The sequence below is a fragment of the Takifugu flavidus genome, chromosome 11, assembly GCF_003711565.1.
Source record: "Takifugu flavidus isolate HTHZ2018 chromosome 11, ASM371156v2, whole genome shotgun sequence".
Lineage (NCBI taxonomy): Eukaryota > Metazoa > Chordata > Actinopteri > Tetraodontiformes > Tetraodontidae > Takifugu > Takifugu flavidus.
In genome coordinates, this window is record NC_079530.1 from 4,703,761 (window position 1) to 4,730,676 (window position 26,916).

The following is a 26,916-nucleotide window of genomic DNA, read 5'->3' on the forward strand; positions in this document are numbered from 1 at the left end:
ACTACGCGTTACAACAGGGTGAGATGGGGCAGAAGAGGAAGGGAATGTGTCTTCTCCACTGAGAAAAATTACCCGTGCCGGATGTTCATGCCCAACATTTCTTTCCATGGTCTAATTCCAGCAGGTCCAACCTGGTTCTGCCGCTCACTTGACCTCTGTACTAATACTGTACAGCCACACAGAGATTCCTGGACCAGGTCTTGGAGATTCCTGGACCAGGATCCCCTTTAGTTCTTCATATTTACATACTGGATGCAGCTGCAGGCAACAAAACAGGAGGTGACTAATTTGATTTTCAGAGTGAATTTCTGTCTTTGTTCACCACAATAAAAAAAAAGCCAGAAAGAACAAGAGATGAGTTCACATCAGTTCACACATTTTCTCCCTAAACAAGTGACAGAAACAGAGAAGTAGCATTTTAACTTCAAACACCAGCAGTTGTCTTTTATCCATGTCTTAAATAATAATAGTAAACGTGGGAAGTGCTACAGCTCATCTGCTGAGCATGATTCATCCACCAAAAGCTTTATGTTGAGGGATTTATACTTATGCTGAACATATTTACAGAACACCAATATTTAATGGCCACAGGACAAATCCTTATCTAACCCCTGAACTTTTCCAAATAAAAATGAAGTAAAGCAGGAACTTTTTTTTGCAGGACTTTAATATTTATCTTAATTATTCCAAATAAATTTATTTGAGTTAAAAAAAAATAACCAGAAGGCTGTTCAGTTGCCTTCAGCATCCTGCATCTGCATAGATGCCCCCCCTCACACACACACAGGCACACACTCCCAGTGACACCAATTTTGATGCTAATATAAAAATTCCAGATCGACTGAAGAAAAGGTTGTGACCTCGCCAGCAGAGAGATTATGGGGTTTAGTAAGTACTTGCTAGATGTCATCAGGTGATGTCGTTTTATCCAGCAGCATCACTAGCCTGAACCTTAACATATACTTCAAATTTCAGCATATATTTTAGCAGTTGCCTGAGAATCTGTCAGTGCTTTCACTATTTAATGAGAAATAGTTAATATGTTTAAGGTCACTGCCATCAACAAAAGAACTGTCGTTCTCTCAGTGGCCCCACAGATATCTGCTCTTCTTTCCAGTATATTACCCCCAACACAGCGCAGATTCATAAAAGGTTTCCACATGAAAATGTTCTTGTGAAGTTTGTTCAATCATCAATTCCAAACAGTGGCTGGATTGTTGATTAAAAGAACAGATACATGAATCAGGTGTGTAATCTAAATGTGGAACACACACCAACCAACCAGTCTGACCATCAGTCTGTTAGAGATGGAGACCAGAAATGAAGTTGCAAACAGGCATCAGTTTAACGAAGACATTCTTTCTATCCATGCACACGTATGGCAGGAAATGGAATTTATTTTTCCAGAACAGCAGCCCAGCACTAAACATCTGCAGCCAGCCTCAAAGGCAGGAGAGGCTCCTTAGTGGTGAGAACACAGTGTCACTGAAGATTCAGAAATTTGCGAGGCTAAGGAATGAGAGCTAGATCTAAAAGAAAAGGGAAGATCCATATAAAAAGCAAGCATTTCCCTTAGGACACCTCTGCCATTCTGTGCAGAAGTGAACCGGGAGGCTTCACTGTCGAGAAGAGCTGTAATGTTTACATCTTCTTTATAGTCATAGGCTGCCTTGGCCGGTATGTGCGCCACTTCTCCTGATTCATTATAAATATGGACATGTGGTAGAGGGCTTAAGGACAGCCAGAGATAAGGCTTCATGTTAGCAATGAAACAGAATTCCAGCTGTGGGAGGTGAGGGAATAGAAACAAGTGCTGCTTGTAGGAAATAAAATACGGCCATTTGAGACTTTTATGGCCGTGAACCTTAAATTATCAACAGAGCAGTTTGGAAGTCAGATTTCCGACCTGCGTAAGTACAGATATACTTTACAGCATCCTCTTGCAATTCCCCATTTGGGAATCAAATCTGCTAGCATAGACGTGTAGAACAAACAGACCAGGTGTTGTTTTTGGCTGCTTGGTCAAATATATGTTACATCATAGTCCTGCTGACACTGTTCGCGAGGGATGGCTTTATTGTGTGACAACAGATCTGGTTTATGGCAGTAGAACCCCTCAGCTTGTTATGAAACATGACTGGCCTGAGTCATGTGGGAGGAACGCCAGGTATTGGCCACCCAAACAGAAGACAGTGTTGTGCTCTTCGCTGTGGAGACTACAGACGTGTCCAAACACATATGTCCCCTGCAGCCATATTTATAAGGGAGCTGATCATCACTGTGTCAGTCTTCTGAAAGTGAAGCTTCCATGAGGATTAGCTCTGCTCAGACCACAGATGATCAGTGGACTGGTCCAGAATTTTGTTGGGACTGAACTTGTTTCACACAGTCTTCAAGACAGATGGACAAATCGTCCACAGATCATCTTTAAATGTTGTACATTTTGCAGTTATTCTTACTTCGCTCCAGCCTTTTTCAACAAAAGCAGGTCTGCTTCTCTTCCTGGATGCTTATTCTACTCTCTTTGGACATTAAGATCGCAGAGCTTTGGTCCATCACACCCAGTCTGATACCTCTGACAGTGATGAGACGGCTGAAATGTAGTTCCGATAAACAACAGGCAGCTTTATGCAGCAACGGCACCTCCTCATCTGTTATCATTCCTCTGCAGCAGAGCCACAAGGACAAATTCATCAGCATGGTTTAGCTTCTGCCCTGGAGGTATTGGCTTTTGCATTATGTTGTCCTGGTGAAGCCATTAAGACTGTGTCAGCAAGGGGGTTCGCTGTCAATGACCACACGCGCCATCGGGATTTGGATCAGAGCAGAATTCATTCTCTGAGCGTTTCCTTTCTGTCCGCAGCAGCCGTTCATTCAGACAGACACTATTCATTGCTGGCCATAAGTGATTTTCAGGCTTTATTGGGTCTCCTGGTGTGGAGATGGAGGCTGCAGCAAAAGGAAGAATGGGGAAGGGGGGGGGGGGGGGGGGGGGGGGCAACTGCAAAAACAAACTACTAGATGTGACAGAAAATCAAGACAAAAATCAATGAACCATTTAGTCCTCCATGTTTCATTAGCATTACATTGATTAGATGGAGGAAGATGTTCCTGTTACCAGTGTTATAAAGGTAAACTTAACTTTACAAGACTTGCTGGTGAGCTATACCACCATGGTATGGCAACAAAGGAAAAGATGTTCAAATAAAGAAGGATGGTGCATCAGAGAATCTCAGCAGAGAGCAGACACATTTATTCTCTGGCCAATACACTCAGCTCTCAACAATGGTTTAAAGACTTTTCAAGTCCACCAAATGTTTCATGGCAGGAATTCAGAGATACTTCCCTACAGAAAAGAAAACCCCTAAACATCAGACAAACTGTAAAGATTATGAGTAAGAGCAATTCTGATGCATAAGAATGGCCTCAGGGTTTATTCTCTCTGTTACAGACTTCCCCAATAATCACTAATAACTTATCAGGCATGTTTCCTTCAGTGGACAGCTGATACGTTTCTAAACAGTTTGACTACACCAGAATCACACACACAGTATCAACATAGACAGTTAGTTAGCTCCATACGGATAAAAGGCTTTCTTTATTTCCCAACGAAGCCAGACGTCACTTTAGAATACAAGTGACGCACTTTAAAAGGGCCCTACATCTGCCTTCTGCTGGGTTAAATCCTCCTGTGTTAGATCCTGACCAGTGCAATATTTCTCTGCCAAACCCATCTATAAGCAAGACAAAGAAGACAGCAAGTGGTGCAGGAAGACATTTGTACTGAACATTCATCACAGAAACAATGGAGGGACATTGTGAGGTGTCAAAGGCATGCGTCAAAGGCGTGCTCCTGCTGACTTCAGTCTGGGAAGAAATAACATACCCTTCTATTTAAATCCCCACTTTCAGTGTAAATCATCAGGCTTCTCCTAAATGAGACAAACCCAATTGTAAAAATTATTTCCCACCCAATTGCCACGATAAACTGACGTGATCATGAATATTCACACATCTACCAGTGGAGTGAAAAGAGAAGAGCCATCCACTTGAGGAGGATGGCTCAAATAATGTGTTAACGCACAGAGAGGCATGCAGAATTAGTACAATATAAGAATAAATTAGTTTTTCATAAACAGTACCAATCAAAAAGCAGCTGCAATCATTGACTGAGGAAATGGCTGCCTGTGAGCATTATTTTAGCACACCAGTCACACTGGCAGTGGGTTCCCATGATGGACGGGGCAGACGGTGCAGCCAGAAGAATGGAACAATGCATTAAAGTTGTATTATCTGAACCTGGACAAACATCTGCTCACCGCCCAGGCTGCTGCTTCCCTGTTTTACAGACAGGGGCAGTTATTTAGAGGGTAAACTCTCAATGAAATAACTGGTAAAGGAAAGGACTTAGAGCTACTTATATAGTAATTATAACAACATCTCTCATAAGCATTGTAGATTTGAACTACCGGTAAATAACTAAGATATAGAACATGCTCTCCAGTTTTACTGTCTAAAGTGGACAATACTTATTATCATCCAGTCCATGTGCACATGGATCAATTAACAGTCAAAGGTTCTTCTGTTCTTTCCCCTCTTGTCTCCTTAAAGAGAAAATTCTTGTTATAAATACAACTACAAAGAAAATTAAATGGAAATTATGCCCATTTATAACAGAAGACTTTCAAAATGCTGAATATATAAATACATTTAATATTTAACTCATATCTCGAGCCAGTATTTAAAATCAGCTCCATCTGTTGTAACAGAGACCTTTAATAAACTGGGACCGACTGCAGATATCAAGTGGACACAGAATTCCTGCTCCAGCTTTTTTCCCCTGTGGGTTATGATGTAAACGATAGAAATACTCTTTATGTAACACCTTAACAATGTCTGGACAAAGAGACCCGGATACTCGACTCTATAGGCAACAACACGGAGCAGGAAGCTCATTAATAAAGGCGGATTAATGCCCACGGCTGCTCAGGCGTAACACATTCCATGCATACAGTTTGGAGGGAGGTAATGAGTCAAATTACTTTGCTAAATGGAAGATCCTGTTGTTCTGGAGTGTAATATAGTGCAGAGGTGACCGGAGGAGGCCCTGCACTTTATTTAGTTCAGAGTCTCTCACTGCTGCTCGGGCTGGGCTGTTTTCTGCACCTTTAAAAGGGGTTACTGACCACTGCTAACACACTCAGGAGGAAAGTGCCTAATATCACTTTAATCATACATTTACAAACTGTTCCATCTGTAGCAGAGACAGAAGAGAATATGAGTAAGAAAGCAAACAAATCTGAGCGCTGCATTTTTAGCATCCAAAACCTCGCCATTGATGAGATGATGAAGAAACGACAGACTGGAATAAAAGCCAGACTGAGGGAGAGCATTAACTTAATTTGGTGAAGGTTGATATGGATCCTGGAGAGACGTGCGGAGCTGCTGATGCAGTCTTTGCTTTTCCATCAAGTGGAATGTAGGATGGATTACAACTGGATGTGAATACTGCAGGAAAGGATGAATGCCACCTTAAATATGCAAATTAATAGCTGTTGACCATCAACAGAACAAACCACAGTGAGCAGAAGAAAACCTTCCGATGTTGTTCTGGAGGAAGACTGCGAGTGATCACGTTAATAAAAGTATTTTTCCTCCTTTACCAAACCTACACATTCCTGCTTAGAGCCTGACAAAAGGGCTGACAAGTTAGACCAAGGCCAGTCGTACTTGGTGAGTGTGTGTGTGTGTGTGTGTGTGTGGTGTGTGTGTGGTGTGTGTGTGTGTGTGTGTGTGTGTGTGTGCGTGCGTGCGTGTGTGTATGCCCCCCTGCATGTCCCTGTGTGTTTTTCATGAGGGTCAGATCCAAATGCCTCCAGATGCTGCTGCCATTTGCTCTCCTGCCAATCAGGGGCCAGATGAGAATGTCAGCCCCTCAGAGCTGTTTCACAGGCAGCTCACCTGGGTGTCACCATCACTGTGTTCTACCCCCGTGGCAGCAAAGTCTGACAAAAGCAAGGCTTTCTCACACTAAAGTGCCCCTTTCTAATTTATGTTAAAATAGTAATTATTCTTCAATGATGTAATACTCATTAGCAGCAGTTAGGGGAATATAATGGGATGTGTGATTGATTCTGTGATGGCTGGCAGTAGATGTAAGGTGGAACCATGTTAATGAGGTCAGAAAACTGCTGCAGCTACACACATCAATGTCCATTCATTCACAACTTTCTGATCACCATCTTTTCATTTAAAACTTTTATTCTGATATGATGAAACCTTTGATCTTTGAAAAATGGAATCGTATTAATCTGCTATTCAAGCACATTAAATGTGCATCATGATTTATCATCACTTGTCAAAGCAGCACCTGCAGAGAAAATGCTTCCGTTAAAAGGATAGCATGTTATTAAATTGAATTTCCACAGGATTGACACCTCTGACACGGTGGGTTAATTGAAAATATGCCAACAACACGACAGCAGCTACAGCTCTACTGTCAGTCCCCACCAGTGATTTATCCTCTGAAACACCAAAAGGTGAAGTCAGAAACTAGAAAAGATGAGATTTTGACAGGCTCTTTGACATTTACACCCACTGTGCTGCTGCCCAGCAGCCTTCTTCTACAAAGGCCATCTGAATGCAGCACACACAAAAGTGTAATTACACAACACAACTTTCAGCTATATGAATAAAAAATGGTTAGTGGTTGTTACATAATCATACACAAGAGTTAAAATACACAAGAGAAGATGGAAAACAAATCTAAATCCTTAAAGGTTCATGGTGAGGAAACAAGTGTGTCCCAATTGCATTGCTGATTCTGGCACAGATTAGCATAGCCTGTAAAGAATTGCTGACATCACTAAAACAGGCTATACTAATTAAAGCCAGAATCATCAACTCAGATCTTCACACAAGTCAGCTCCTAAAAGAGAAATTTGATTCCAAATTAAGCTGTAAGATTAAGATGTAGATTAAATGTTACCATCACAGCAAACGGGTCAGAAAGAGTCGGATTTTGCAAAATTCCCTCTTTTCGATGTGGATGTGCAGCCCATAGTTCTTGTAGGTTCAGCCCAACTCAGGACAGCTGTGTTCTGGTTCTCTGGGCAGTTATTTCTTATCACACATGCACAGAATGTGTGAATTACACCTCACAGAAGCAGATTACACAACCCCATCCTATAATGGATAGCATGAAGGAAAAGCATGAGGGGAGGGCAAAAGGGAAGAAGATGAGCAGCTAGAGTGTGAGTGCTGGGGATCGCTACAGAAAGGGTTAAGGAGACAGAACATGGCAGACACAAAATGACCACAGAACTGAATTTTGAGATAAGAAATGCTGAAACTGTGTGACGGACCTCAGAGTGAAGTAAATTAAATACTGCAGCATGTCCCACCGGAGAAAACAGGAAGGGCCAAAAATACAGCCGGCTCAGAACTATCGGTTAAAGAGAAGACCCCGCCCATGTTTGGGTTGATCTTTGAAAGACATGTCAATAAAACAGATGATACAGACCTGTCAGATGTGGTCAAAGAATATATTAGTGCACAAGATGATTAATCTGCAAAGCAGAAAGCTGCATCTTCTAAATGATACAAACCCAGGACAATAAATCAATCAGAAATCTGACCTCTTCCAAGAAAACAGCACAAAAAAACGTCTTGAATGTCAGACTCTGACCACACCCATGGTTGTCCAATTTAGAGTGCTCTATGTGAACACACTCTGGGACATTTTTGCCTAATAGAGAAAACCTGGTGACTGCATGTTTACCATCTTTCAGCTGGAACACATCTGGATTTGGCATTTGAGGTGAGTGCTGTAAAAATGATAATTTGAGACAATTCCCGACAGAAAAGTGATGAGAGGATCAATCAGAATTCCTGGAGCATCTAGGTGAAGAGATGATGGTGAAAAATGTTTCCAACATGAGACTCTTTCACCACTTCCACATCTGCAGTTAAGTCTCTGCTGAATGAGCAAGGAGTTGCATGAGACAATACCTGACACAACAAACTGTATTAATGCTGGAGGAGAGAAGCGGGAGGGATGCATCTACTGTCTGCAGCAGGGAAGGGACTGGGCTTCTGCAGGGGGAGGGCACCATAAAACAAGTGAAAGCTGTGGTTGGGAGGACGAAATGGGGAGGGAATACAAATAAAGCTTGTCACTGGTTTCAGTTGGTGTTGCTGGAATTTCAACATTAATGGGTCTTAGACAAAGATTTAGAGCAGCGCTGTGTTGCAATAAATGATGGAGATCACTGAGCAGGTGAAGATCACAGATTAAATCCCGATGATGATCTCACAAGATAATCTCACTGATAAAGGGAAGAAGTGTATGAATTACTGATCATTTTTTCTTTTTAAAATTAGTTTTTTTTAAATGAGTGCAAATGTTACTAATAATCAGTCTGTGGTTTTCAACCATGACAGGAAAAGAAAGGTAAAGAGAGTTTGCTGCTCTGGGGTCAGCGGAGGGACAGAAGCAAGTGAGAGCAAGAAGAGGATGAGGCAGGATGGGAATGAGGGTTGTTCCAAACAGCAGCAGAACCAAATTAGTGTTACCACAAACCCCAAAAATAAATGAAATAAGAGTCATGTCATTTGTACGTCATCCTGAGCAAACCTGAGCAGAAGGGACACGTTTGGATTAGACAGAATTCTGACCCATAAATGCAACAACGTCACATCTGCAAGTCTGCTGAGGATTCATCTCCCGCCTAAATAAACTCTCCATCTCACTTCTCATGTTTGTGTCAACTTCAACACTGTCCACTGAATATCTGCCATGTATAAACAACAGTAAAGAATTTACTGGAAAACAATGGCTGCCAGTAAGAACCGTAAATACCAATCTGTGTTTGCTATGGGTTAGCTCGTGGCTATTTTATTTCACATAAATAGATCGTAACTACAAGTTCGAATGATTATTACAGTCAGAACATTTACTTGCAGCAGTCCACAGCTGTGGTGAAATGTATCCTACTCTCCAGTTCACAAGCTGACCCAATGACACAAAGTTAAATCCCAATGCTGACTTTGTGGCCTGCCCTTGAAGGTGTCCTACAACAGGCCAAAACAGGTGTCACTCAGCTCCTCGCACTTTTCTGGTCATTCAGACATCATCATGTCTAATGTGTGTAAACCCAACAATCCCCCCCACCTTCCCCCAGTGACAGGAAGTCCCACCTATGATTAAGGACCCTGCATGAAGCCTCATTTCCTGGTTGGCCCTCCAGATATGTTAGATACAGTCAGATTCATCTGTCCTCTTTCTCCCCAAACAGTAACAGATTTTGGAGCCGCCCATCAAACACGCTAACCAAAAAGAGCCTAAAACCTCCGTCCGTGCTGAAGTCATGTGACATATGTCCAGCTTGAGGACAAAAAGACAACTATTTTGGACAACTATTAAATTTTACACCGTCTACAAATTTAAGAAGGGAAACTCAGGATGAAGCGCGCCATGCACCAATCAGAGGATCACACACACACACACACACACACACACACACACACACACACACCACACACACACACACACACCCACAAACACACACAAACACACACACACACACACACACAGAGTAAGATGGACAGTTAAAATGTTAAACAGTCCACAGGGGACACCACCAGCAGATTAAAGGCCATTAAAAGATCACTTTGGCCTTGATGGATGAAAAACCAAAAACAGAGCACGAGTTTAAAATCTGACTCCGAGAAACAAGAAGAAAGACCAACAAGCTGGATGCTGACGGCTTTATATACACCAATTTACATCAGGAGAGTCTAAAAGAAAAACTGAATTGGTGCTAGAATTTAATTTAAACCTCATGATAATAATAGTAAAAGTCTTGAAGTTGAAGATTGAAAGAGGTACTTGATTTTTGAGCAGAGGAGAAGCTGCTCTGTTGACAGCTGCTGTTTTCAGACTATGACTATCCTCATTAATACTTATTTCCATTGCTAATTACTGAGAACTTCTGCCCTACATGGAGAGCCTTTGCTTCTGGAAACATGCTGCTGGAATGTAATTCACCAACATGTGAATTTCTCTTTACGTGATCTGTAGACATTTCATTGACAAAAGCTCTTCTCTCCTGTCCTTGGAGTTATTTTTAAATGTCTGCAAGAATAAATAAATAAATAAATAAATAAAAATAAATAAATAAATAATAAATAAATAAATAAATAAATAAATAAATAAATAAATAGGATTAATGCCGCTAAGAAGCAGGGTGACATGATCTGTCTTATTCCTCAGTTCAACAAAAACCGAGCAGCCAGAATTAAATCAGCAGAACACAGAAGCTACTTTTATGCACAGCTGGATTTAGTGTCACAACTGCAGAATAAAGATGTTTAAGTTTAATTCAACTAAGTCTTAAACAAAGACTCAGAGGGATGTATAGATTTATATATAGATGTATAGATAGATAAGAAGAAGACTCAAACAGATTTGGACCATTGACCTTTTTTCTGTTGGGCAACATACACAGAACCAAGCAGTCACTAAGATGACTGAATGAACTTCACCCTCCAAATGTGTGAAACACAAACATGTTGGAAGGCTGGTGACCTCATGCACACGGGTGAATGTGGCCTATTACAAATTTGGTATATTTACTTGTTGCACATGTCCAGAATAGTAATAACAACAGTAATAACTACAATAATACATTTCATAAGATATCATCTTTGACTCACCAAATGTTTTGGGGGTGGAGTGTCTGGAGGTCACCTTTCTGCAGAGTGCCTTTTGGGGTCCATGTTTTCTACTGAGAAGTTGTGTGATGACCCTTCTCTGGCTGGATCCTGGTGTCTGGGGTGCAGACAAAAGGGCAGAAGGGCAGAGGGAAAGCAGGACAAAAAACCCAGGTAATGATCATCTTACCAAATTAGGTAGCAGAACTTATAGCACACTGATTACTGTCTAGCACCACATGACATCGTGATTCATGTTTCTCTTCAGAAAAATGTCTGCTGTGGCTCTGAAGTCAAGTGTACAGTTCATGTCCACACTCGCCTCAGAGAAATAATCCTACACACTTAATTCATGTGATATGTTTTAATCACACATGTGGTGAAGCGTCCCCCACCCCAAACAGGATAATATCTGTCAAAGCAAAGAATGGCATGTCTTCATGTCTCCACAAGTGTTCAGGCCTTATATGGGCCTGGTCTAGTAGCAACTCCTGCTGCACATACTGTATCTGAATGTAGCCACGTACTCAGGAAGCAGAACTAAGAGAGGAACTAAGAGAGCTCATAACAAACAACTGCTAAAGAAAGAGCATGCCACCGAAAATAAGCAGAGTTATGGAGCAGTAACGGCTCCCAGAGATTCTGCTCAGCTGCAAATAAACAAAATCTGTTTGTCCTGAGATGTTCACAACCATTCTCCAGAGAAGAGCATCAGTTTTTAGTCCCTGTCAGAGGATTTTCTGAACCTCAGAATTTGATCCAAACAGAAACTAATGTTTAAGTTCAGTTCCAGTTCCCGTTATCGCCGCCATCCGGGCTCATTATCACTGCAGCAAATTGCCCAACGCTGCAAATGATGTGCATTAGAAGCAGAACTGCCTGAGTTTGTTGCTATGGCGACCCCTCCAAAAGTGTCTTTACATGTTGGGGTTCCAATTGTTTTTCAACAGCCTGTTTCCTCTGTAAAAACCAGGCCAGAACATTTGTGATTTAATATTTGTGTCTTTAATAGTGGAAAAAAAGAAAATACCAACACAGACTTAAGAGACGTTACCTAAAGCAGTATTGCTAACAGAAGCAGGCATTAAATTTAGGGTGTTCTGAGTGTGTTGGTATGGTGAAAGACTCCTGCAAATCTCAGTTTAGACTAAAAAGGGGAAATGTTTGTTCAAAATGCTAATAATCCATCTTGAAAAAATATTTGGAGAAGGATGTTTCAGGGATTGTCCATGCAGGACTACACATATATCACAGTGGCGGCAACTATAATATGAGGCTGGATTACACAGATTGAATCCTGCTAATCTGGCACTTTCGCACAGATTCCCATGTTTCTCTCCCATAAAACCTCTCGACTCTGCTATAAATCTGCTTTATTGGAAAAAAATCCCTGACTTGTCACCTTTCAGTGATTATTTATCCTCCCATGGGAGTAAAGTGAGAACAACGACAACACACTCTAAAAAACATGATTAATGTCTTCAGAAATTTCTCGTAGTCAAATACTGCTGTCATACAGATCGCAAATTCTGTCAAAGCTCAACCAAAATAAAGCTGAATCCAAATCACATTTAAAATAAATACTTTTAAAAGTAGCATTTTGGAAACCCTTGTGGTAATTGTTTTACTACTGTTGAGTTGTGATACTGTGGAGGAGCGGACATCATCTCCAGCTGTAACTGCACAAAGGAATGTAGGAGTGAGGGCACTGACAGATGCCTGAGACGTACGGAGATGGAAAAGGACACAAAGTGTTTGTTCTCTGTGGCTGAACGGCAGAGGAGATTCAGCCAAGGTCATCCTTAGCTGTGACATACTTGGAGTCAGGCAGAGCCTCTCAGTCGGACACTCTCCATCTGCTCCCGCTGATAAGAGCAGCTCCTTCATGTGCAGCTGTCAGACACCACAACTCTGCATTGTGTGCATATCATGGCATTAAAATAGCCTTTAGGATTTGTTGAATTGCACTACAGTACTGTTCAGATGCATATTAAGACCCTGCATTAACCTCTAGTGCACACTCACACAAATGCACGCACACCCACTCACACACATTCACACACAGACTATCTATCTATGCTATCTTTAACAGAAATGTGAATGTTAATGTGCTTGTTTAGTATTTGAGTAAAATTGCGGAGCCATAAATACTGGAGCGCCTGCATTAATGGCAGCTTGGAGTAAAAACAAATGCTTTGGCTTTGGGGCTAAACTGTCTGTGATGTGAGTGTCCAGGGTTGCTTTTGTGAGTTTGCCAGAAGCTGAAGATCTCAACATGTGATGCTTTCATGAATAAACCTGAATAAACTGGCGAAGGTGGGCCGACTGGAAGGAAATGAGGCCAAATTGACTGGGAAACAGATGGACGAGAAACGGCAACTATAAAGCCCACGAGGCTATAAAGGAAAGGGATAAGGAGCAAGGATGAGAAGAAATCCTAAAATAACTACCAGATAACATGAGCTGTGAAATGCCTTTTAAAACAGATTAGTTCAGAAAAAGAAAAGTTGCCCTCAGATTAATCCATCTACAATTGAGGACTTATTTAGTCTTCATTTCTGTCAGCAAAAGAACATGCCCACATCTCAAACCTATGAACAAAATCAGTGTCACTCTGTTAAATATTTAAACAGAAACGCTTGAATGTGATCTTGAGTGACCGCCTTTGGAAGTATCGTGTAGTCCTGTTGCTCACTGTGATTTCTACTGCAGGCTTTCCAACAAATGAGACACTGGGGGAAGACTGAAAGACCTTGACTTTGTGCCAAATAGCAAAGACTATTTTCTCAGTCGCAGAAATAAAGTCTGAATGCTCCAAAAACCTGCCGTCATCCACAGATAAAGCAAAAAGAATTGAGTCGTCCTTTCACCACCAGGTGAACGGCCAGGTTCAGAGGCTGAAGATCAAACTGGGCCTTGATGCTCTGAAATTGTTAGGAGTTTTCCTTAATGTTTTCCCTCTACCCCTCCCCTTATGTTCCTTGTCTGTGTTTCCCTTGTCTGACTGTTTCCTGACTGGCTGCTTCCTGGTTCACGCCCATCGTGTGATCTACACACCTGCAACTCATCTCCAGATAATCATCTACACCTGCCTCCTGTTGTAAAAGACTGGTCCACATGTCCACCTTTGCCAGTTTGTTGTTCAACCCTCTGTGATCATCCATTCATATGCCTGTCCATGCTGCCCAGCCTGCTCTGATGAAGAATTTTTCTAATTTTAGTTATTTGTGGGATTCTGCTGCCACATTTTCAGTAAAGTCTGGTCACATCTACTAGGTCCCGTGTGTGTGTGTGTCTGCTTTTGGAGGTTTGGTTAGTGTTTGCCGCTCCTACTAGAAATACAGAAAGGTTGCCTACAGAAAAACACTTACTGATATGAGCTCCTCTGAAAAGTCATGCAGATACAAATCTTGGTCTCATCAGAGCAAGCTGAGGCCTGAGGATTGTGACACTCATGTTCAGATATGAAAGCTTCATATCAATCTCTTTTAAAGCAGCATGCTAAAAACTCACGCCATGTGGAGATGTGTTTTACTCCAGAAGACGTGACAGAGCCGAACAATCACACTGTCCAAAGAGGGCACACAAATATTTGTGTGATTAGACAACAAGGGAATAACTTTAAATGCTCTAGAGGAAATGATACTGTAAATTTAGGGGAACCATTAGTGGCCTACTGATCTTTGAAACCAGATCCAAGCGAGGCTTCACCAAACTGCCCTCAGGAGCAGCTCGTTTGCACGCTGAAAAGTAGCCAGCGGAGGGATGAGACTGGAAGTTTTGTGTTCAGGGTGTGAATTAAAATGCAGCTGGTGTTCTGCACGTCATTAACCCTCCTGAGCTGCACTGACCTCAGATGTTCATTTGATCTCAGAGTTGTGGTAAATGTGCAAGTGGAACAGAGTGAAGGTGTGTATGGAGCAGTCCCCTTTGAAGCTGTGGTGCAAAACACCTTTTATCTCCCGCCCAGCATTTGAGAGCAGGTCGACTGTCCAAAACCTCAATTAGAGTCATGGTGAGTGTAGAGGAAGCGTGAGGTATGGACAGCAGAACGGGAGCAAACGGTAAAACTTGCATCAAAGGGAAGCAACAATGCAGGAATGTGACTTAAAAAAACAGCTGTTTAATCTGGAATATGCTCCCTTCAACATGGGATTAATCAGAGGAAAGATAAATCTACAACTGCTCCATGAATCAGCAGCAAATAAACGACTGTTTCCAAGCTGTCCCAGCTGGTGTACAAATAAGCTTTTTATTGTTGCTCGTGTTAGTGGTTCATATTGGTTTTTAATGGACAATTAGTGGCTGTTTGCCTGATAAATGGTGTGTATCTTTGCAACACACTGGGAAATTCCATAGCACCAATTGCTGCAATTTTTATTGTCATCATCATCATCATCATCATCACAACAAAGCATCTGAAAAGAAGTCAGAATCCCAGAAGCTCAAAGTGCTCATCTGCATGTTCAGTCAGCCAAAACCATGCATGATGTTTTCAGCCCCTGGGAGGGGAGGGGAGGGGAGGGGAGAGGAGAGGAGAGGAGAGGAGGAGAGGAGAGGAGAGGAGAGGAGAGGAGAGGAGAGGAGAGAGAGGAGAGGAGAGGAGAGGAGAGGAGAGCTTTTACAGGTGGGAGATGCTGTAGAGGTGTGGGGGGACAGAGCAGGGCATGACTCTTTACATTAGTCCTTTCATTTCTCTCCTGCCATCAGTCATCAGCAGTGTGAGAGCACCGACCTGCAAACGCCTTGATTTCGATTAGCTGAGCAGCCGCCGAAACACAAGAGGAGAACTGAGGGCAGATTACAATAGCAGAAAAAGACCTCACTAAAGAATTGAACTGCACCAACTTGCTGCCAGAATCAACAAATGAATATTCATTTTCATCTGCAAGATGACAGCCATGAAATACTTCCTGTACACAGTAAAGTCGTTCTATAGCTGGGGACACTACTAAAGAAACAAACAAGACAAAGATCACATTTCTCACACAAGTGAAACTCCCAGGGTGCTTTTTTATAAGTGAAGGCTGCAAGTGGACTCGCATGGTGCTGAGAAGTGTCTTTTAGTTCCAGATAATCGTCTCAAAGGGAAAGCTCGCCTTCTGATTTCATGGGAAACAACATCTTTGGGCTATTTGTTTACCTTTTCACAAGTTATTTGTCCAGTTTGACCTTTTAATGCTGCACAAACAGCAAGTCACACACAGCGGGAACAAACTGGGGGCTCTTCACTGCAGCAGCACTGACAAATGAACAAGCATGGAGGGATGTGGCCTTCATCACTTGGCCTTGTTAAAGGCAACAGAGAGTCTTCAGGGCTTCCTTAAAGCAAATTTTGATCAGCCAGAAACATTATCCAGCATGTTAGGTGGTTAAAATGGCGAAAGGCTGTGGAGAACCGCAGATGTGACAGCTGAAGGCTTATTATCAATTAGACGAGCTGAGGCTCCATCACAGCAGGGGACAAAAAAGCCAGGCAGCAACAACAGCAGCAGCAGCAGGTGGATGATGAGCGAGGCTTTAGAAAGTGAGCCCTGCAGGTAATGGAGGCTCAAGTCGAAGATCTGGCTGGAGAGAACCCGCCTACCTGCTGCCTTGTTAAATGTCGACCTCACCTTTAAAAATGTGGGAGGCAGAAAACAAGAGACTTTACAGATTTGGGACAATCCCAGATGACTTTCAACATGAATTGTGAGGAGATGGAGATAAAAAATTGTGTTCAGTTAACTTCTTCCATCTGAGCTCTAAAAATCTGTACTGAATAAAACATTGTCAATAATTGGATTCACTTGGTGACTTTTTTCAGTGTGGCGAAAAAGGAACGTCTTAATTAAGAGTAGTTATTGACTGTCAGGTGGATATTTAGCTTCATAGGTTTTATTATGTCACTGCAAAAATCAAATTAATCTGTTCAAAGTCCGAAAGTACCTCCTGCAACACATGAATGGGGGCCATGGAATAATGAGCGGCATTTAAATTACCGGTATAAAAATGCAAGACACAATCCAAACAAATGCATCAGAGAGCGCACCGTGACCACGCCGTAAGAAACACACCTACCCTGTCAACACGTTCAGTGGATCTGTGGTTTGTCATGTGGACTGAAACAAACAGGAGGCTCAGCGCTGCTGCTCTCCTTTGTTCCTTCTCAGCTCAGCTCGATCAGGAGTTAATTCTGCTGTGACTAACTGTGGGCTGCAAGTGACAGCAACGAATTAATGATTCATTATGCTCAGTGTAAGCAAACAGTCAGTGATGGAGCAAAATGGATTTACACGCGTTCAGTGATGTCGACTGTTCCATCTCTCCAAAAAACAAAACTCAACAAGTTACAAAACTCAGCCTTCAACTCTGAGGAGACAGGAAGCAGGTTGAAGCAAAAACCAGATACACACATCTTTAAAAAGAACGTCTGCAGAAATCCAAAACCCATGATTTCCACATTCCCAGTCATTCATTATACATGTGAAATATTGCCAGCCCAGTCTGCAGCTTCCTGCTAAATGAATTTTCCATTTTCTTTTAATTCGGGCCTGTCGTTCCAGCTCTTACATTCCTGCATATGTTCAGAGAGATATAAAAATGTGAGAGTGCCGCTGAGGGCATCATGAAACTTTGATGCTTGGTGTCAAAAATATTCCTGCTTGTTCGGGGGTTTTAATGCAGAGAAAAGTGCAGAATACACTTAGTGCATGTGCTGCCTGCTTGTTTCAGAATTTACCTACCGCTGAACCGAAAGTTCAAACGCGCCAGCAGCATTTCAGCAACCTGTTTAAGACCCTGCCAGAAAGGGTCACCAAACAGCAGTGAAGTCCGCCCCCCCACGAGGAGATACTAAGTCTTTGATTCTGCGAGGCATTAAGATGAAAATGGATGTGATTATTCAGAGCATGCAGGTTAAATATCGAAGAACGGATGACTGGATGTCTCATGGATGCAGTGAAGCATGCATGCATGTGTCAACCTGATGGATGAGAGCACAGCGCAGATCGAACAGCCTCGCTATTTAGACAAGACTCGTGTTAGGTCGAGCCCCTGTCATGTCACATTCCTGAATGATGGCTTCAGGGAACAGGAACACAACTATACATTCCCAGCCATTCACTGCTCCCCTAATGGCAGCATGGAAGTGGGGGGCTCAGTAAATGCTAATCAATAAGAAGTGTGCCTGCTTTTTAAAGGATCAATCAAAGAGCCAGAATGAGCAGGAGGTGCAGCTGGTTGTGTAGCAGGAGTCACTTTTAAAACTCAGATAGAGTTCCTTATCTGATTCTCTGTGGGGGTCAATCAGCAGGTCCCAGTTTGTTAAAGCATCATTCTGCTGCGTCCCATTCTGAAATGATGCAGAACTGGTGCTGTCGCATTGGTCTGGTTCCTATAAGAGGGAAGGTTACAGCCCAGTAGAGCCTGAATCAGCATAATGTGCCAGACTGAAATGATCTAATCCACTGATGCACCTGATGATGCTTTTCTGATGAGATAACCTGATTAGAATACAACTGGGTTTTAAGCATCTATGACAGGTTTCTCATTTTACCCTTCAGAAGCTCTCACGCATAATCAGCTGGGGGGAACCAGAGGGGGGTCTGCTTCAGACAAAAGAGTCAAAACATATGAGAGGAATTTCATATAGAGCTATTGCCCAACTCACTATTTTGCCCTTATTGTTGTTACCACTTGAGACAAGATCCTAAACCCTTAATCCAACCCTACCAAGCCACCAGTAATTAGGATACATAGATTCAGCAATAAAGTGATTAACTAAGAATAGTGCAGGGAAACCCAAACATGGAAATGAAAATCAACCAAAATGTTGGATTAAGAACAATGTAAATAACCACTGTCACATCCTGATTATGATATATGGCCACCAAAGTGCTGTAAAAACCTGCAGCCAAAACCGAGCACAAATAAATTAGCCATTAACAAGGGATGAGGTTTGGTTTCACCAGTTCTACTGGTGATGTTTAGCTTATTAGGGCCTCTCAGATCCTGAGGTGTGTGTTTATGTATATTTGTATACACACACACACACACTCACACAAACAGTGATAGTGTATATGTATGACTAATAGAGAAAGAGCACAGAGGTCAGGAGGTCAGCCCTCTCCCTGGTGGTTCTCAGCAGTAAGGGATTAGGCAGGATGTGACTGATGTAATGATGGCAGCTTAGGCACAATGAATGACTACAAACTTGCGCTGCCCCTCCACATTTCAGCCCAAAAGAGTTTTAATGAGATTAATTTAAAGAGCCTTAGTGAGACTAATCTGGATAAAGCAAGAGTGGTTAAACAAACACGGACGGCAAAGACAAAGGAACAAAGAGGAAACTTCAAGAGTTTGCTGAGGGTCATCCACAGAATCTGACCTGCTTAATGAAATATGATTGTGGGAACCAGTGAGTGTGAGCAGATAACAGGCTCAGCTCACTGACCTGTGTGGCCACAGCGACAGTATTCACAAGAAGAGGACACCATTTCAACATCTCTTGAGTGCTAACATGCACAGAACCATCTCAAACATGGTGGCGTCTCTACATTTAGTTTTAAATTACAGCCACTAGCAGGTTAAATCTGCAGAAATGTCGACTATGGCTAACGCTGGAACCGCTACCTACAATAAAACACAAAAAGCAAAACATTGTTTGAGGCCCTTCAATGATGGAATTATCTTCCCAGAAACCACTCACCTATTTGCTTTCATGTGTAAACACATCAGCAGAGGTCAGGGGTCAACAGCGTGTGGTATGGTCTGCACACCCTGAGGAATCTGAATATGAGCATTTATAAACACTCAGGTCTCCTGATTGCAGAGCAAAGCCCAAATACATATAAACTGAGAGCAGCAATCCAGATAATGGTCTCATGGCTGCTGTGGGAAAGAAACCTCACAGAACAATAAGCTTATTACAGGCTATCAAATCTGTTTGACTTGATGCTACTGATGTTTTAGCCTCTCAGCTGCGACATACAGGCGTGGATTTGTAGGAGAACAAATAGGCTGCAGCGTTTTAATGAGGCTTGTTAGGATTCAGAGGTATAAAAATGAGAAGGGACAGGGAAGATATTTTAATGACGACAACAGCCAGACAGCTCATCACTGCAGCAATATTAAACTCACGGAAAAATGCAACATCATCCAAGCAGAAACAGGCGGTAAGATGCTGTGAGCGGACATGGATTGGTGAAAGTTCTGGCGCCATCTAGCATGCAAAATCTGTCCCATCCTGTTGGTCTCTTCTGGGCTGCCTCAGAAGCAGGAAGCTGCTTCGAGCAGCTTGAGGTTCAAACAGGTTTGATTGCAGGAAAAAAGCGGGAGCGTGACATCATCTTTTACTATTTCTTAAAAAACAAGGACATCACTGAGATATTTAAATGAAGCAGTTTTCCAGGAATGTAGGCATTCACTCAGGCTGATTTAACAATAGTTCTTGCAGGTTTATGTCATATATTTGACTATCTAAATATTGATAAATAAGAAGCTCCAGTAACTCCAGCACGTCGCCTATCCTGTATATGCAATAAATATGCCCAGTTTGGGTTATGATTACATTTCAAAATAACACAGAGGGTACTAAGCTAATAAACACTTTTTCTTTTTTCTTTTTTTTAACAGTGTAACCCAGCAAAACACATTTGTATGGAGTTGTGCCATGCTCTTCCATCCATCTCCCCCTGCTTCTGGTCTGTGTTTTATCCCCGAGACGCTGCTAAAGTTAATGTACTCCGGCTATTTGTTCCTCTAGCGTATCGCTTCATTTGTGCAATACCTCTGAATCGGCTGAACTGAAAACAAACCCAAGAAACCAGAGAGCAGTTTTTCCTTCAAGCAGCTGTCCCATTAGATCTGAGCCTGGTGCTCTGCACAAACCATGAAGGAGTCAAATGGAAAATATAAATTTTTTCAGTCTAGTTTTCTCCAGGGACCAAAAAACTTCATAGGCAAAACTTTCAGTCCAGTTTAAAACTGTGATTATAAGGCTGCTGGTTGGCAGATAAAAGACACCTGATACAGCCTTGATTTCAGCCCTGGTGTTAGGAGACAGAGACTGGTGTGACGGATGAAGAGGAGCCAAGAGAAGCTTCATCAGTGAGGAGGTTTCTGTGCCACCAGCACATCTGTAGCCCTTACTTCTGCTCTCAGAATAACTGAAAGCTGTTATGAGAAGTCATCCGTCTTAGACACAAAGTCTGCCGGCGTTTGCCTTCACATCCGTCTCTCTCTGTGTCTTCAACTCCACACGAATGAGCTCCCATTACACTAATGTGGACCAGGAGCAAGGTTTGAGCTCAGGAAAAGTCCCACTGACAGTCATTTAAGCTTCACTCAGTGAATTTTTATGGCTTTATTTTCTAGCATCGCTGTCACATAGAAAATAAAGAAATCTGCCCTCTTGCCTCCATCAGATTGATAATCATTGTTTGCCCCTGTCTGTTAAATGACTCAACATCAACAAATGTGAAATTAAAAGGAGGGTTATAAAAATAAATGAGGGTTTTATGAGGCCGTACCTCAACATGACAAAGAGAAAGTGGTAGCGCTCCATTTGATTGACTGACTCGACTCTCTGACGTGTAATCAGACTGTTTGCTTTCTACTTTCATGCAACACTTTAAATTCGCCGAGGATGGTTGCATATCTGTATTCCGCTTGCCTAATTCTCCGTTGACCTTCAACGTGTCTAATAGGACCAGTCCGTGTGCTTTAAAACGGTGAAAATTAAACACTGTTTTCAGAAACACAAGTGACAAGACAGCAAATTGGCATCCACATCTACGTCTTTGTAGCTCCAGACTCATGTAAATGTCAGCTGTGGATTTGACTCTTCGGGCCGGCTGCTGCGGCTCTTGTCAGCCTGGATTAGATTTCCTGAGCAGAGTTTAGCCAGGGGGCTCTCTCCAATGCCTGAAGTTCTCTCTGTGAAATGTCAGTCAAACAGAGAAAAGGGGCCTGAAGTTTCAGAGACAGGCGCTAGTTGAACTGATGGTAGTAAACGGTGAGCTCGTCACTCTTCCAACTATTGTGCTCAGAATAAAATGGGGGGAAAAAAAAAAAATATATATATATATATACAGCTTCAAACTCAGATCCTTCAGATAATTACAAGCTTTTCTCTGGATGGATCTGCTGGTCAGGGAAATCACTTGTTGCTTCAACATGACTCGTCTAAGAATCACTTTCATTTTCTACAGGAAATCCTCAGGTCCTCTCGTCACGTCGCCGTACATGTTGTAGCAGAATAATACTCCTCCCAAATCCCCTCTAATAGTCGCTCCTTTGTCTAAAAAAAAACAACCTGCAACTAAAGTGTTTGTTGATTTTCTTCATGTTTATGTGGTCACACTAGAGGAGCTTCTGCACAGCTCATTGAACTTTTACCCTTTTCTTGACCCGTTTATTAGCAGAACCGAAGAAACATTTTAGTTGCATGAATGCCTTTTGAGAGAACTCAACCCTCAGCTCATTTATCAAGATAGAGCCTGAAAAACAACTGGTACCTTTGCAGGATGGAAACATGTTACCCAAACACCACCAGCAGTTTTAATCCCATGTCACATGAAGTGGACCAAAACTGGAGACCAATTCCGACATATATTGTAGGGGTCAGAAGGAACCAATTTAAGGTTGAATCAGGAATCTGCAGCACCAGTCTGCCACTGGTAGCTGCGTGAGTGCTCGTTAGCAGCCAGCATCATGTATATTCTGGGATTCGGCTCCTGTAATATATGCAGAATAAAAAGAAAACTTATGTATAGTAAGATGTATAGTAACTTTACAATTTTACAGGTATTTAGGGGAGGAGCTACTCATTTGCCTAGCCTTTTATCCTCTTCTGAGAGGAAGAAATACAGGCTGCGAACCTACAGCCTGTAATTCAGATACAGACACATTAGCATATTCTGTTTGGAGCATATAGTCATCGCCACCAAACAACAAAAATGATGTTAAATACTTCAGCTGCACTCCTTACCATGTGTAAATGTGGGATTTTTAGTACCTGCATAAGATGATTAGTTTGAGTTGATTTTTGCTTGAGAGGTTTTTTGGAAAGAAAATCACATGGCAGAATCTGGCTGCAAGCTGCTGTGATTGGGCCACACTTGCGTTTACTTTGAGATTATCGGGTTCTTGGTGTGACATTAGGAAAATGTGATACAGCAGCCACTGAAACACCAAAAATGAACCCTCCTGCTAATCAGACAAATGCGCCTGAGCTGTCTGAGAGGTGAAATTAGATGGTGGGTTGGAGGGAGCGTCCAGCAGTTACAGGGAAAGACTTAGAATCTGCACAAATGTCGTCGGGAGCAGCGCTCATCATTTCATAAACACAGGAATGACAGTTTTCCTGCCCAGATGTCAGCAGATTGATCCAATCATTAATACTTTCACGGGCAGTTGCACCCACACGTCTGTGGCATCTAGTCAATATGAGGAATTCAGTCGCCGCTCTCAGTTATCCAGAGCTGAGAGCTCGGCTGCTATAAACAATGAGCGTGTGTGCCAGACTGTTTGTCTGTGAGATCACTCATCTGTACCGCATTTCCCCTTTCAGTTCAAAGATATCCAACATGTGAGGGTTCTCATGTGCAAAATGAATATCAGAAACACTTGAGATGTATACCGTAAATTTAATAAAACCCCTCCTTATTCTGCTTTAGTGTTTACAGCAGGTGACATTTTCAATATTCCCATTTAAAAGTCTGCTGTATTTCTCCCCCCAAATGTGCTGTACTTAAAGCTTTTAAGCCAGGAAACAAACATAGATCAACATTAAATGCAGAACCCTTTCTAAAAATCCAGTGTGGAGCCCGGTGGCACCAACAGGGACTGCAGCTTATTAAAGGCTTTTTAAAAACTGCAAACTACAACAGATAAAAACATTACAAATCCCTGTTTCCTTCAGCTCCATTGCTGATGTTATCTAGACATTCATTATAAATTAGCAATAAAAGCTCTGCCCCAGAGTGGACAGTCCAGCTTTTCAATGAGCATGGCAGTCAAGTCCCAGTAACCAGAACAGCTGGACTACCCCAGGAGAAGAGGAACGAGATCCAACACGGAAGCCGTGAGTGACCAGCTTTTAGTTTTGTCCCACATTTGCTGCTGCCTGCTTATGGAAGCTGGATGGAAAAGGAATCAGACTGGCAAAAACCTAGAAAAGGCAGATTGTAAAATGACTGTATCCATGTCCCTGCTGAGGCCAGCTGCACCGCACGGTCCGAGATTTAAAGCGTGTCCAGCTACAGGACCAGAAGAGATGAGTGTGTGTTTGCACCAGTGATGCTCAGACACACTCAGCAGCACCCAGAACGTGTGGCAGAAAATAGAATCATGTGTGCAACTGTACAACATGCTTAGCAGAATATTTATTTATTCTTCATGTTCGAATGATTGTTTAGCATCATTTGTGCCCTCACACGCACGTAGAACAGCACACTTTGCTATGTGCAAACTGCCAGTTGTTAATACGGAGACTCGCAAGGAAGCTGACATTTTCCTCAAATGTTGATCCATTAAAAAGAACTTTGTCTTTTTAACTTTTTTAAACTTCAGGTGATTGATTTTGCACAGATTTCCATCTCCCTTTGCAGAGTGTTTAAGTTATTTTCATTCACATTTTCATCATTACTGTTTTTCAGTACTGCCTGGAAAAATAAGAAGTGGGAAGAATAAACTATAAACTATAATAATAAAGCCATTGATGACAGCAACATTAACTGGGAACAGAGAAATATTAGAAATGTTTGAAGGAGGATGATCCAAACATCCATCACTCTTATATTTGCTCCAGAATCAAGTTACATATTCAGGACATCAGGTGGTGGGCCCAACTGTGAGGGAAGATTGTGTTTTAGGCGATATTTCACAGAAATAATCTTTTGGTCTATGTATTATTGATCCATTTACTGACATCTGTCCCTAAAGTCAGCTTTCAGAGGGAGATATAAAGACAGCAAGACAGTTGGAAATGGAGCAGTAACACCCGACAGAGGCAGTTTGAGAAAGAATGGAAATAAGATTCAGGTGGGAAAAGAGAAAGCTGGAGGAGATAAAATAAAAAAAGAGGAATACCTCATCAAAGAGAGCAGTTGCAACCTGTGTGTGGACATGCTGGTCTGACTGGATTCAGAATGTAACCTTTAGCCTGACAGCTAACAGATTCAAAGTTGCCCAGCAGAGGGTCTGTGTACCGAGCAGACCTCCACAACTCAAGTCTATAACACTGATGACCTCAGCCTCACCTCCATAAATCACCTGTCCTCTCCTGCCCACTGCATGACCTTGGAGCTATAACTCACTTTGCATTATCTGGACTCGCATGTGTGCTCAACAGGCACAATATCCCAAAGTAAACAGCCTACGGCGTAGCTAACGGCACCCGTGGTCAGCACCTTATTGCTACCAATAACAGGCAGGTCCACCCAAGCTTAGGACAATTAGTCAAGTGAGCCAATGAGTACGGAGTGTCAGTTCCAAGTGCGCTGTGTTGACTATAAAAACCTCAATGGCGTTGACATGGTGTCATTATTGCAGGCAATATAACCACGACACAAAAAAATACACATGCAGTGCACATGATTACAAGCAAAGCTTCTCTGAGATGTCCTGTTCAAATATGTGGGCTTTTAAGGTGAAGCTCAGGAGGTTCTATCAATTTGCAGTGTATACATGCAATACATGCAAAGGGCTAACCCAGAGCATGTGAGCCAGTGGAAGGCCACCCTGGAGCCACCCAGTTTATTCAAGTTCAGCCATTCCCATCAGAGATCAGTACGGTTCTGCATCCAGAAAGACAAACCTTAAATAATGAGGCTGGTCTGGAGAACAGTCTAAAGATAGATGTTCTGCTTTACTCTGTCATGGTCTGCACGGCTGTGGAAGTGGATTAAACAGGCTTTAACATCAAGATGTGCTCTAATGAAACCCAATGGAGGGAGTTAGTCCGTCTGTTTGGCCAGCTGACTCCAGTAATGTACCCTTCACTGTCTCCTGTGGCTAAAATTATCCCCGTGCTACCAGTCAGTTTGATGGTTGTAGCTCATTTGTACAGCAGCTCCAGTCCCACCAAACTGCAGATTTGGTTTGGTTCCTTTCTGCAACCGACCTCAGCCACACAGGTATGAGGCTGCAGGGATGTTACAGTAGTCTGTGCTGGATGGTCCAGGATGTGCATAAAACCAGCACTGAAGCAGTGGTGTAGTGAGGCTGCAATGATTGAAATTTTGCAGAAAAGCTGGGTTAAGTGATGGGTGCAGCTGGCTTTGTTATCAAAATAGCACTGAAACACAATGTGGAGCTTTTCTAATTGGCAGCATGACGCTGGTGGAAAATATGTCACCTCCTCTGCAGGAAGAAGATCACCTTCCACTCACAAATGTTTCCAAAAGCATATCAGGGAGCAGTTAGACTGGACTAAAGCTGTGGTCACACGTGCACAACGCAAGATGGAACAAAACACACATTCTTCAGATGATCATCATGCCAGCATGTGGGTCAAGTGAAGCTGGAGGTGCAGCACAGAGACATTTACATCCTGCAGTAAGTGAGGCCACTGTGCCCCAGCCTCCACTTACAGGCCATTTGTGAGTCACAACAGCAATCGATGCCGCAGCATCCTCCATCCGTTCCCCATCCAACACTCCTCCATCAGGAGCCAACAACTGCAGAAACACCACTCCAACAATGTTGACAGCATGTCAAACTATACATCAAGCTCTCCCAGTGCTGCTTAAGTTCTCCTTGTCTGATCCAACAAGTTCCTGCCTCACCTCTAGCAGAGTTGTAACAGGTCTTTTCTTCACTGTCCTTACTCCGAACCTGACCACACTGTTCCTGAAAGCTGCATGACATAGAAACATGCTGGACGCGTGGCTCTATTCAGCATATTAAAGTGTTGAACCATGCATGGCTGCAGCCACGCTGGAATAGTTTGTAATTCATGCTCGGCTACTGTATTGTCAAACTCACACTCTCCAGCTTCTGTGATGAGTTAATGCAGCTGCAGTCTAAAAGGAAACATTTGCTCCATGGCACAGATGCCATTCCCTCTGCTCTTTCTCATTATCCTGCACAGTGTCACTAGGAGGGAAACATTCCTACACGTTACCTTCTAAGGGCATCACAAATAAACAGTTACCCCAATTCATGAAAGCGTTTCACTTTCCATCTAAGGACACCATTCATTTCCTGTCGATCCACAGC

At 42.5% G+C, this 26,916-nt stretch overlaps 1 protein-coding gene across 5 annotated transcripts in view; it reads right to left on the minus strand.

Annotated features, from left to right (window-relative positions):
- Window positions 1-26,916, minus strand: part of chrm3a (cholinergic receptor, muscarinic 3a) — a 43,685-nt gene that overhangs the window by 16,092 nt on the left and 677 nt on the right. For 3 of the 5 annotated variants that reach the window (XM_057046749.1, XM_057046747.1, XM_057046746.1), the window contains exon 2: window positions 10,717-10,831. The exons of the other annotated variants lie outside the window; for them this stretch is intronic. The gene's annotated coding sequence lies outside the window, so the exon portion shown is untranslated. The remainder of the gene's footprint in view (window positions 1-10,716; window positions 10,832-26,916) is intronic. 5 annotated transcript variants of the gene reach the window in all.